The following is a 12905-nucleotide window of genomic DNA, read 5'->3' as shown; positions in this document are numbered from 1 at the left end:
GAGCAGAAAGAATTACCTTTATTTAATGGAGAAACAAGCTGCAGCACAGACACAGTGACTCATCTGCCAGTTAAGTGCCTAGATACCATGGGGATGATACAGAGCGGAGAACAGAGTGTCCGGAGCAGACCACATCATCTGCAGCTAGTTTCCAGTACATTCATCTCATCTTTCTATATTTAATCTTTCATATATTTGTTCTGTTCACCATTTTCCATGCCTGTGCTACCCTGTTAATCAGTCACTTCCCCTAGATGTGCATCTTCCATCTGCTGCCCTCCCTTATATTTGGCACTTAGTTCCCCTGCTGTCCATTAGTTATCTTCTACTGGTGGTACCTGCAAGCCACAAACACTTCCATCTCCCTGTGTCCCTCAGCTTCCTTTCTCAGCAGATGCAGGCAGCAAGGCTCCTTCTCATTTCCAGTGGCTCTTAGGAAACCACAGTGGAGGAGGGCTGAACACTGAAAGTGGACTCTGCAGTTTCTCTGTTCCTGTAGGATGCCTACTTTCCACTCAGCCTCTAAGGGCACAGATCTGAAGAGCGCTCTGTTCTTCATCAGCTTGTATCAATTTCTTTCCTCTGTGTAGTCAAGAATTCAACATTTTCTAAGTACTCCTGCTAAACCTGCTATTCATTTCACATAACATTTTTCCTTAACCACTAAATTTAGACCGATTATATGCGTGCCTCACATTCTGTACTCAAATACCTAAAAGATGGCCTCTATTTAATGGTACAGAGCAACACCAGATACCATCAAAATCAATGAGACCTTCATACGCATATACTCTGAAAAACAACCATTAATATTTGTGTTTCCAAGTATGTATTTCAAAATTTAGGCATTCATGGAGATGGGATGAGGACAGAAGTCAGCTTGGAGAACGCATGCTAAATCTCCTCTGCTTCAAAGCACCTCACCAAGACCAATCTTGTTGAGCAACTCTAATTGCCACCTATTCTACTTCAATCTAGTTGAGATTGCTACGCTTACGTTAAGGACGGTTTGGGAGATACTTGGGCAGATTCCCTGCCGTTTTCAGTTGATGAATCAGAAAAGCCCTTTTCTGACGGATAAGGAGATCTAAAGTTCCACATAATATGTACTTCCTACATGAAATACACATTAAATGACATGTCACACCTCCTCTAATTCTAAAATACTTCCCTGCAGCTTTACATTTTGTGACACTGAAGTGAAGAAATCCCCTCCTGCAGTAACTGTCATGGTTATTAGTATGTTCTTTGGGCTGCTACTAATAGAATAGTGCCACGGTTCTTCAAGGAGGCTTCTGAAACAAGGAACATCGCATAGCAATAACTCCAACATCCTCGCTCAGCACAGTATCAGGGAGTTACAGAAAAATTTGTGGAGATAAGCAGCAGCAAAATCACTGATGTACACTACAGTCACATACACAACTGATTTTAAAAGGTTTCTGTAGCCATGAGTGTGCTGTAGAGAACACAGATGAAACGCTTGCCTCAAAGCCTTGCAACCAGTGGCTCTCAGGCAGATCTCACTAACACCAGGAGAGCACACCAACAAACTGCTCATTTGCCAGGCCTGCAGTGACACGGCTGGTTCCCAGCCCAGAGCTAACCTGAAAGCACAGGATGCTGAGCTGTTCCCCACCTCAGTTCTGCAGGCGCATTCTTCCATCAAGTTTTTAACCCTATTGCTTGCACTCTGCACTATTTTTGGTCAGTTGTGGCTTGAAGGTTTAAGTGTTTGGTTGCATTACCTGCAGAAGGGAAGTATGGGATTGCCACCCACTGATAAGAAAACAACAGACCATCATTAAGCACAAGAAAGGATTCAATCCCTACAGTGTCCCAATTCAAAAATAGTATTTTCCACACAGCTAGAGCTGTGCAGGACAGTTTTCTTTCAGCATAAATTACCAGATTACTTCATCCACATGCAAAAACAATAGGTTAACATCTACACAGAAAGGGAAGGTTATCTTCTAAATCCTCGAGTCATTAATATTTTTTCATATGGAGCTAACTAACTAAATATTTATTAAATGGCTGACTTACTAACCTGCTTTCTTGGGCTCCCCAGTAGGACATGGGGGAGCTGGTCCCTCCCTGCTGCAGCAGCACACGCCAGCCCTGGCCAGCCCTGTCTGCCACCAGCTCAGAGGACAAGCAGAGGTGACAACACCCATGAAGGTGGCACAATTCAGTCTGCGCAGCTGACAGGCCAGAAAGCCAGAGAAGGGAATTTGCTTTCACTGGCATTACCGCACTATTTCAACCCGCTTTCACTTGTTTAAGCGTGTTACGGACTGCAGGCAAGCACCAGGTACAGACAGCAACACCTTTCCAGGAGGAAGGAGAGCCCCGCAGCTAAGAACTGTGACTGCAACTCAGAAGTTGTTCAACTTGACTTTGCTGACTGGGTTCAAAGCCACTCCTCTTGCAGACCTCCAAGACGTCTCACACAAGCTAGAGTTTTTCAGTTCCCCAGCTCCACTGCTGTACTCCTTTTCTCCTACTCTCTACCTTCTGAGAAAGTTACCTCCTACCACTACTTCAACCTTGGTTCATGCCCTGCCATAATGCACCCACCAACAGAGGCAACGTGCAGGATCACAACAGACAGTACGAGATGCAGATTTCATATTTAGCTGATCCTTTACAGCATCACAGGGGCCACACGATGAATGCGCCCCACATTCTGAACAGGCTTTGGGCTCCAACCAAAAGACACTTTCACAGTGGCCATGCCTTAACTTTGCACCCTGTAAAGTATAAAAACCACAACAAATCCACACTGTGCACTGGCTTGCTCACGTATCTGTCAGAATAGTGATTTTTCACTTATTTTCAGAGCTAGTTAGTCCAAATCTGAGTTACAACCACCCACACGCAATTGATTCTGGTCATCACCAGTTCAGGGAGAAGTTTAGCAGAGAAAAAAGCATGTCACATTTGCACACTAGGCACAGAAATAACCCTGGATGCCCCAAGTACTTTATTAAAGTGATCTGCGCTTTCACAAGGAAATTTGGACCAAAAATAGTGATTTTGCCTTAAACATCATTTATGCAGATTAGGCAGAGAATCCATGGAGACAGTAATCAATATTTGGATATGTCCACATACCATGGGATAAGCAAGCTCCCAAGCCCTTCAGTGAATCTTTATCACCAACCAAGACAAACGAATTTATTTATTAGAATAACTGCCAGTTCATACAGTTCATAGAGAATATAATTGCCATCTGCAGAGACAGCTCCGTTCAAAAACCGCAAAGGCACCGATCGGATTTCAGCGGCACACCGAGCGATGACACGGCAGAGGTGCCCATGCCCCCTCGCTCACCGCTCGCCCGTTCTCCTTTTCCGCACGCGGAGGCGAACAGGCAGCCACCCTGACACCGGGGTACAGGTCTGCGCAGACTGGAGGTACAAACTGCATTTGTCTGCGCGTTCATTTTGGTTGTCAACCTAAATACTACTGGTCTTCCAGGAGTTAAAGCTCTTTAGGACCTCAGCATGCCAAATGTGAGTATTCCTCTTTTCTAAACTCTGACCTTTCAGCAGCTTATTTTTTTTCAGCTTGCAGATTTCTCACCTCCCATATTGTAATTTCAGTTGCTTTCTGAAGAGTATGTCTTAAAAACTAGCAGTAGTTCCTTAAATATACATAGCATCACTCTTATTTGGAGTAGAAATACAGTAGAAATCCTAGGGAAATGGCACATAGTGTCTTCTCAGAAAAAATCTTTGTCATTTGAGACCATGTAGGTGGCTTCCCGACAGAGAAATCTAGATTAATTTGCTAGTCAGATTAAAAAATTAAATCTCAATACCAGCAACTTTTCTGTACATCTCTTACAAGTCGGATTTTTTGGCATGTATTCAGGCTTTCAAGAAAAGCCACTAGAATAACATCTCAAAACCCATTTTCTTTTAATGCAAATTCCACAATCCTGTCAAAAGGCTTCTCTCTGGCAATGAGCATTAGCTGGATCATTGCACATTAAAGAATTGCTGACGAACTGAAAGCGAAAAATGTGTTGCCAAGTATTTACGAAGGAGCAATATTAGTACCCAAGACCAAAATTAATAAGCAATTTTTTATACCTACAAGAAGGACTACAAATAACATTACCTGTTAGCAAGTCACTTGTCACCACTGCTGTGTCTGAGAACAACAACAGCGGGGCTCAAGGTGGCTGCCTGCTGCTCAGCTCGCTCCCGGCTCCGCGTGCGCTCAGATGAGCTGCAGGGCTGAGCGAGCGTCACCTCGTCCAAAAGCAGATTCTCTTGGATCCCGGTTCCGTAACGCAGTCCAAAATCAAGTCTTTCTGTGCCCTTACTCTGCCAAAAGTGAAATGTCAGATGTCCTCTAAAGCCACCTGTCTCCAAGTCACCTAAAGCACCACTCCAACTCGAAAAACAGATTAAGTCTTCAACGCAGGCTGAACTGACAGAAAGCATTTGGTAAATCTGCCGTCACAATATCGGTTTGTAGGGTTTTTTTTCCCAACCATGAGCTCCCTGACTGTTTCTTCTTAGGTTGTCTGCAAAGGGTTATATTTAGCACACGACCCCTTTCTACTCAGGAATCACAGGAGAGGTTTCTGATTATTTCAGAATTCAGAATTACAGCCTGTCAGTTTTTCTTCACACAGCTCTGAGCCCAGTTGTGAATTTGTGGAGGTGGATGTGTGGGGGAGTTGCAGGCTTCTTTCCTTCTTGCTGATGGGAAAAGATGGGCAGCAGAAAAGAATATCAGGTTTACAACATTAAGACAGATGGAAGAGGCAGCAGAAAAGAATCAGGTTTACAAGATGAAGACAGAACAGGCAACCCCAACACGCGTATCGCCGTGGAGCACGGCAAGCAGGAGGTGATGTCCAAGGAGCAGCCTGTATATCACAACGACACCGCTGAACAACCCAAGGGTTGTCTAAAACTACATGCAATTTTCAACACCAGTGTTGATGAGCATGAGAGGTGCTTATTTTTTAAAAACAAGAAACAGGTCAGAGCTTATCAGCTCATGGATATTTTCATGATCCATCCAATCAGTAATTCTGAAAACAGAAGAGCTTCTCCTGGGCGTACAAAACAAAGCAGCATTTAAAGCATAAATTTTCGGTGTGCTTGACGAACAGCTGCCCGTAACGAACACAAGCATGAACGAGGCAGTTCAAGCCGCCTGCTTCTAAGAGCCTGAGCAGGCGGTTCTGGAGCACGACAGGTTTCTATCCCACCTTCACACTGTAACTCCTAGCTCACTCTGATTGCTTTCCATATCAGGAACACATTTTTATGCCTAGGTTAGCAGAAGTTGCACTTTTGGGTATGATTTTTAAAAGCCACAGCAAGGGTCTACCTCATGACCAAGTTCTTCCTCTAATATTTGTAACTGAGGAATTAAATAAGAGTAATAATGAAGAAATGCAGTTGTGAATTATACCTCAAGCCAAAGTTTTCCCTATACAAGGAAAAACATACTAGACCTATACGCATCTTCCTGCATGTATGCAGCTTTACATAACTACATACAAAGAAGATATTTTCCCTTGCTTTAAAAGGTTTATAAACCAACTACTGCTTTTAGCTGTGTTCCTCTGTATTAGGTATTTGGGTTCACAGGACAATAAATTCATTTTCAGCACCTGTTCCTGAATCCAAAGTGCCAGGACCAGCTGAAGCAAAGCAACAGAAACTCAGATTGCCAAGGCCAACCTGACCATAAATTTTTGAGTGGCTGTACCTATGTCCCCCAAAACATTCTGCTGTACCCAGTGCTGCCTGCTCATTTGTAGCCAGTGTAAGGCTGGCATAAGCGCTGCAAGAGCTGTGGATTCAGGTCACACTCAGGTCACTAACACCCCTGACCAAACACGTACTTCCACACCATGCAGAGAACCCAGATGTGGTATCAGTGTGAATCCCCAGACAGTATTTTCAAGGGCAAATCTGTCTTGCTTCATAAGGGATATGTTTCCTGAAAGAATTCTTTCTATTTGCAAGCATTTGTAACAGCTACAGTCCACCTATATCAGCCACAGACACGAGCCACTAAAAGGTGCTGTCGTAAAAGCGAGAAGTCCCACCACATCACACACGTGTACGTGCAAGTACTCACTTCAGTTCGTAGTTTACTTTTCTCTTTGTCTTTTTACACTTGAGCTCTGAGCTAACACGAGTGTGTTCACAGCTCCCCTCTGCACCGTTACCTGCGAGACACCAACATACAATGAACAGCAAGCCAGGCAGCAAGCTGGTGGTGCACGGCCCCTATTCTTTTCTTCCCTAATCCTTAGGGAATCATTTTGTTCCTGGCACTTGTCACCACAAGCTACACTTCCAACACAGCAACAAGACTGTATAGTCTCACCCCAGCTTCTCTGCTATAACATGAACTGTCCTTGCATTCTCCAGACCAAACCTCCTCTGTTCTCCTGACAAGAACATGGCCAGATTTAGTCACTAGCTAGCCAGCAGAACAGATAAACCAGGAAACTTTTTATCACTCAAAACTTAAAGCTGGATCTGATTTCCTAAGCAGTATTCTCTAGTGTGGACACAATTTTAGTAGGCTTGATAGAGTTAGGGATCCTCAGAAAAAGTTCTATCACCTGTGCTACATGGGAATTCAGACTAGAGAAGGGTCCTCCAATCAAAAATCCAGGTGAATGAATTTTTAATATTGCTATCAAAAAACTCATTTTGGTCATTTCACTCGTATCATAGCAAAATCAGAGCTTGTACCCTGGAGCTTTTCACTTCTGGGTAGAACAAGACTGATATGCCATTGTTTGCCTTTGTCTTGGTCTACCCCAACCCAAGGCTCTTGCCATTCCTGCTTGTCTTTTAAGCAGCCTATCAGCCCACCAACTGTTGGAGCCAACTTCTAAAAGCAACAATGATGCTACAGATGTTGCTTGATGACAAGGTTAAAATAGATAGTTAGAAGGGGACCTGTTCTGTGAGACTTGTTAAATGCAGCTTATCTCCTAACTGCAGCAGGGTTAATTCCTTCTTTACCAATAACCACGAATTTTAACACCTTCTGGAAAAATACGCAAACTGGTTTAGATGGCTTTCACTGAGAACACACAGATAAGCTGGATGCTCAAATTTTTTTTCTATCTCCTTTAAGGTTCCCCTTTTATTTTGTCTTCCAAGGAATTAACTTCCATTCATGTCCAGAACTGCGTGAACCAGCCAGGAAATCCCTTCCCTTCCTACTCAAACCAAGTTTCAAAACCATACTCAATCTGAATCCCCAAAGGCAGCATTAAATCCATCCTTCCATACCCAAAGGTCTAGGCATTTTGTACTAACTTGAGAATACCTGTCAAGAATAACGGAGGGCTTTATCTCCCTTGGAAACAAACTGTATAAACTTGCAGGAAACGTACCTGAAGTGATAGCCCATAATAATTGTGTGCTAAAGGTATCACACTGGAACTTGGGCAATCAAAGTTCATTTTCTAATTCTTTACAGGGTAACAGCTAGACTTTGAGCAAATTGTTTTCCTTCTGTCACAGTTCTTTTACAAGTAGGTCTACAAAATCCACCCTTCACCTGCCCTCTTGTCTTGCCCATGGGACCTTCCAGGACTTTAATGAAAGTTCTGTGGTGCTACCATAATAAAAGCAAATAGCAAAGCGTGGGAGACCTGACCTTTCTGGTCTAAAGCAAATGTAACAACAGGAGATGAGCCTTCCACTCATTCAGAGGGGACACTTCCGAGTGTGTTTGGCTTGTATGCTCAGCAGGGTGGCAGGGTCTACGTGCAGACTTCAGATGAGTACTCTCATTCCCTTGGAAACATTTTTGCAGTGGGTAGAACCAAGCCCAAAATGAAGTTTCAGACCAAAACAACTTTTCAAATATAACTTCAGAGTTTTCTTTTATGGCATGAAATAGGAAAGAAAAAAAAACAAGACAAGTTTGTCTCCACGAAGTGTCATTTGTTATGCTTTCATTAGAAGTTAACCATAAAACCGAAAGTCTCACTTTCTACATGTAAACAAGCAGCATTTCTTCTACAAGTCACTTTCAAATTAAATACACTGTCCCAGCTGTCATGTCTAGTTATTTAATTAGAAAGAGGTTTCCCAGGAACATAAAGCAGGAGGTGATTAAGTTAAATTAGAGCCTATATTTACAAGCATCCGCTTCAGCGAGCCGACTTTCTGCAGCACATACATTCCTAAGGGTTGCTCAGTCATGGTATCTGAATAAATGAGGTCGCTGATGGATGAAGAGCACAGTAGCAGTCCCACTTCCAGACACCCTGCTCCCTCTTGGGCAACACAAGTGTTGCAGGCTCATCAGCAGCGTAACCAACATGCCCAGGGGCAGCTGAGCCAGCACTTTGCATTTTCTTTCCTCTCATCCCTTTCCATCCAATTCTAGCTACAAAGCAAATACATTTTTAAACACAGCTTGAGGCACTGGAGGTGACAGCTCCTTCCTGCATCTGTCATCCTTGTAGTTAGGACCTTCTCAGAAGAGAGGGAAGCAAAGAGCATTGCCTCTGGAAGCAGCCTCCCAGTGAGGCAGCTCCACCTCAGAAACTGCAGGAGGATTAACAGGAGCAGGACCCAGGACCTACAGGTCCAAGTACTGAGCCCCATCGTCGTTTGTTTGCCATCTCTCAACAAATCTGTTTTGAAAATGCACTTGCTCCCCACACTGAACTAATCCATGACACTGAGAAGACAATTTGAAGACTGCAAAGGAACTGGTTGCAAAGGAAAATCTTAGAGGTAAGTCAGATACTGAAATTATATTCCTATTTTTTCAGAAAAGTCTTTGGCAGAAGTCCAAGTTGTCTTATTTTCAGTTCTGCTCTATCACCAAAATTGTCCTCTACCTCATGAATCATCCTCACAGTATTCTGGTTATAAATCATACATAAACATGAAATAATAATAATATATAAATAAACATGAAAATCTCATCAAAAGTACAGGCAGCTAACATGCTAAACGGGATGGTATGAAGTCCTTAGCTGTCAGGGGCAGGTAACACCATTCGTGATCTGCAGGCCAAGGCAGCCCGTCTATATTACATTACCTGGAGATCTCAACACGTCGAGGGACATCAAGCAAGGAGAGGCTATGCACAGGTCTAGTGCCCGTTTTAGTGACGCAGTGAAGACAACCCACCTCGTGATGGGGAGGCACGTGGCTGTGCTGGTGAGCTGAGGGAAAAGGGGTGCCGAGATGCTTCTCCTGCCAGCCCACCCCTCTTCCTCCCAAACACGCCAGCTGGCCCCATGCCAGGCACTGCCCTTCCAGAGGTCTCAGGCTTCTCTTTCCTTTCGCTGCTTGAAGGTTTTACATAAATCAAAACATTCGTTTTCATGACATTATGTGGCATAAGGCATTTGGTCACTTCAGCATGCTGTTAGATGAGGAACTGTTTTCAGAGGAGCGAGCCTGCTGCCTAATTTAATTCCCTAAGCCCAGGGACAGTTATGCAGTATTTATGATCATTTTTGTAATACACAGCCTAGGAACGATTTCAGAGCCTGAATGCCCAGTTTGCCTGTTGTATCTGATAGCTGGAGGACAGCTATGAGGGAAGATGTCTAATTAGCAGCTGGGTCTAACACCCCCAAGGCTCCTCTCTCATAAGGGACTGCACATTGCTGCAGGTAGGTCCTGTGCTGGCAGCGCAGTGGCACGAAGATGTCAGCCCTGCTGAGAAGGAGACAGCCCACTGTTAGGCCCAGGAGAAATGTGCCATATTTGACTGAACCAAAAATCAGTCTTTGCAGCAAACATGGAAATTAAGAGCTCAGTGGTTCCAGTGTTCCCATAATGCAAAAATAACCTTTGCTTACATTCACCAGCTGCCCAGTTAATACACTTCTGCAGCCATACATCCAAAGTACAGGCCACAGCCCTTCATCCCTTACCTTCTGGGTTACAACACCTCAAGCTTCTCATGTGCTCCTATATTGTATCAACTGAATGTTCACAAGTCCATGGGGCCTGATGGGATCCATCCCAGAGTACGGAAAGAGTGAGTGGATATGATGTTGGCACCCCTTCTCAATCATTTGGGAGTCTGGAGAGGTCCCTGCTGACTGGAAGCTCTCCAAAATTATTCCAATTTACAAGCAGGGCATGAGGGAAGACCCAGGAAAACAGACCTGTTGGACCACCAGTACCTGGACAAGTTGTGGATAAAGTCATACTGGGTGCTGTTGGAAGGCATTTAAATGGCAATGCAATCATCAGGCACAGCCAACAGGGGCTCACAAAGGGAGAGCCCTAATTAGTCTCCTATGCTTCAGCAATAAGGTCACCCACCCAGTGGATGAAAGGAAGGCAGTTCTCCAGATTTTAGTAAAGCTTCTGATAACTGTCCCTCATCCCTCACAGTATCCTTCTGGACAAGTTGTGAGATGAGCAGGTACATGGCGTGCTGGGTAAAGAAGTGGCTGAACAGCAGGGCTGGAAGGGTTGTAGCGAGTGGTCCTACATCTAGCTGGCAGCCTGTCACTAGCAGTGTTCTTCAGGGCTGAATTCCAGAAACAGTTCTGTTCAATATGGGAATGGGATGGAAGCCCTTACACATAAGCCCACATAGCCCATGGGCTGGGAAGAAACACTAGGTAGACTCTTTCTTTGTTTCAATAAACATTCAGAGAGTTTTTACACATCAGGACTATTCCCTCAGAGGAGGCCAAGGGATGATCTACAACCACCTGCATTACAGCCCCGTGGATGCCGCTGCTCAACCCCCTGCTCAAAGCCTGGCAGAGAGCAGAGCTGAACTCCACCCTCCGACAACGCGGGACATCCTCCTGACTACGGGAGCACCGTTTCACCTGCCTTCGGTATGGAGACTCCAACGTGACATAAAACACTTCCCTTATTGCCAAGCACAAAATGTTGAACGTTCGATTCAACCCGAGGCATTTTTCAGATTTTCACTTCTGTCAGAAAAGCGTACTTGCAGACACGCTCGAAAAACCCAGTTTGACGTAGCGTGATGTAACAAGGTCACGAGTGCTAAGATGCCACGTAGCTTGTGCTGATGCACGCATGCCAGAAAAATAATCCATGCTTGGTGAACAGCTTTGTTGTACTAAGGAATAAAAAGGGGAATAAAAACGTGGCATGATAATTGAAATTAATAAAGCCCTAACCGTACTATGATTGCAAGTTTAAAATTAACTCTACTAGGTTTAGAGAAATTAAGAAACAGGATGTTGAATAACGTCTGAAAGTTTCGTGAGAAGGATGTACCTGTCCAAAGTAGAACCAGAGAGTGGTGAATCATAAGAATAGCCAACGGGCTACGAAAAGCTGCTCAGACTTGCCAGAAGAAACAGGTAACTAAGCGAAAGGTAGTTCTGTCGGGGGGAGATCGTGACCACCAACTCACGGACCACCTACCCCAATTATACCCCAGACTCAGAGGATGAAGAAACTGAGCACGCGTACTAATTTGCATGCTGGACAAGGAGACTTTAACCAACCATTTAATAGAATAGCAATGCACATGTATGAGGAAGATGAATATGGTAATGTTGAGTGTGCAAATGACTGCCGATTTGTGCACAAGGTGTGCTGTCTTGGGACAGAGACCCCTATCTGTGCAAATATGAAATAAAATACCTCTGCTCGGTGTGTGTATTGGCGTATTGCACACTGGGTAAACGAATCCCAGGTTTTGGGACAACAGCTTCTGTGTGGCAAAGGCAGACAACAGAATTAACGTGTATGTGATCTTACCATAATATATCAATCTCCACACAAAGCTGAGATGTCTCCATCCACAACAGCTCAGGCCTACAGGAACCCCCAGCAGACTGCTGACAGTCTTTCCATGTGGAAACACACATCTCAGCAGGAAGGCTCTCACGCCTATAGCTGCAGATTTGAAGATACATCCGCAAGAAAGCGATCTCCGTGAAGTGCCAGGGTGCTCCTGCAGGCAGGACAGACGTGCCTGAAGCTGCTCAGGATGAGCGCACGCCGTCTGCCTTTATTTCTGTCTTCACGCGGCCGAGGACACGATTCCTTCTCAATAGGTTGCTTCCACTTTTGCTTTAGAGGATTCCCAGGAAACACACGGAAACTGAGCACAATATTCAGGCATCATAGCAAAGTGACATATGGAGAGAAGGAGTGCTACTTCAGAAGCTACTTTTTTTTTTAGCCAGACAAATATGGCAGCTGCTTCAAAACCGTTCACAGGTTTTAAGTGCTGCAAATAGTCTTGAGCTGCAGCTCTGGAATGGAGCGCGAGCAGGCAGCCAAGGTTCAGGAAACTGCGCTCGCCCTTTCAGCATGCATCACCTGCTTATTTCCACGGCCATGAGTACTAACACACACACAGTATTAGCAGCAATCGACGGTGTAACACATTCATAGTTCTTTTGTATCTGGAGTCAGAGTTCCCAGGATTAGGTCTGAACCAGTCAAAAGAAAAAAATTAACTATTTATACAACTTATGAGACTACTGAGACACAGGCAGCCTTCAGAGACAGCACAGGGCTCTGCGAAAGACAAATCTCTGCCTGACGGATGGCCGCCATTAGCACCTAATGTGCTTCTGCCAGGCTCTTTGCTGAGCACGGTACAGGGACATGAATAAAACGGGGACTGAGGGTAAGCAGACACAAAACCTGCCAGTACGGACAAACTCAGGCCACAGACACTACTTCCGGCCACATTCCGCCCAGGGATTCAGTAACAGCACACACATACTGTTTCTACACGTGCTAGTGAGTGGGGATGAACGCCCCGTGCTGTCCCTGCACTAAGCAAAGCGACTCATCTGACACGTGCTACTGCAAACCCCCCCGATACCAGATGTGGCAGGGAACTAACCTCCTTAGCAGGGCACCCAGGGTAAGAGCAGCAGCAGCAAACAGGCAAGTAGTATTAAAATTAAA

At 44.7% G+C, this 12905-nt stretch overlaps 1 protein-coding gene across 9 annotated transcripts in view; it reads right to left on the bottom strand.

Annotated features, from left to right (window-relative positions):
- SHISAL1 (shisa like 1) overlaps positions 1–12905 on the bottom strand; it is a 304717-nt gene that overhangs the window by 181685 nt on the left and 110127 nt on the right. For 6 of the 9 annotated variants that reach the window (XM_075443092.1, XM_075443069.1, XM_075443157.1 and 3 more), the window contains exon 1: positions 4129–4636. The exons of the other annotated variants lie outside the window; for them this stretch is intronic. The gene's annotated coding sequence lies outside the window, so the exon portion shown is untranslated. Of the gene's footprint in view, positions 1–4128; positions 4637–12905 lie in introns of those variants that run through there. 9 annotated transcript variants of the gene reach the window in all.

This window comes from Opisthocomus hoazin, chromosome 1 (assembly GCF_030867145.1).
Source record: "Opisthocomus hoazin isolate bOpiHoa1 chromosome 1, bOpiHoa1.hap1, whole genome shotgun sequence".
NCBI lineage: Eukaryota > Metazoa > Chordata > Aves > Opisthocomiformes > Opisthocomidae > Opisthocomus > Opisthocomus hoazin.
Note: the sequence above shows the minus strand (reverse complement) of the source record. Positions and strands in the feature narration are given on the sequence as shown.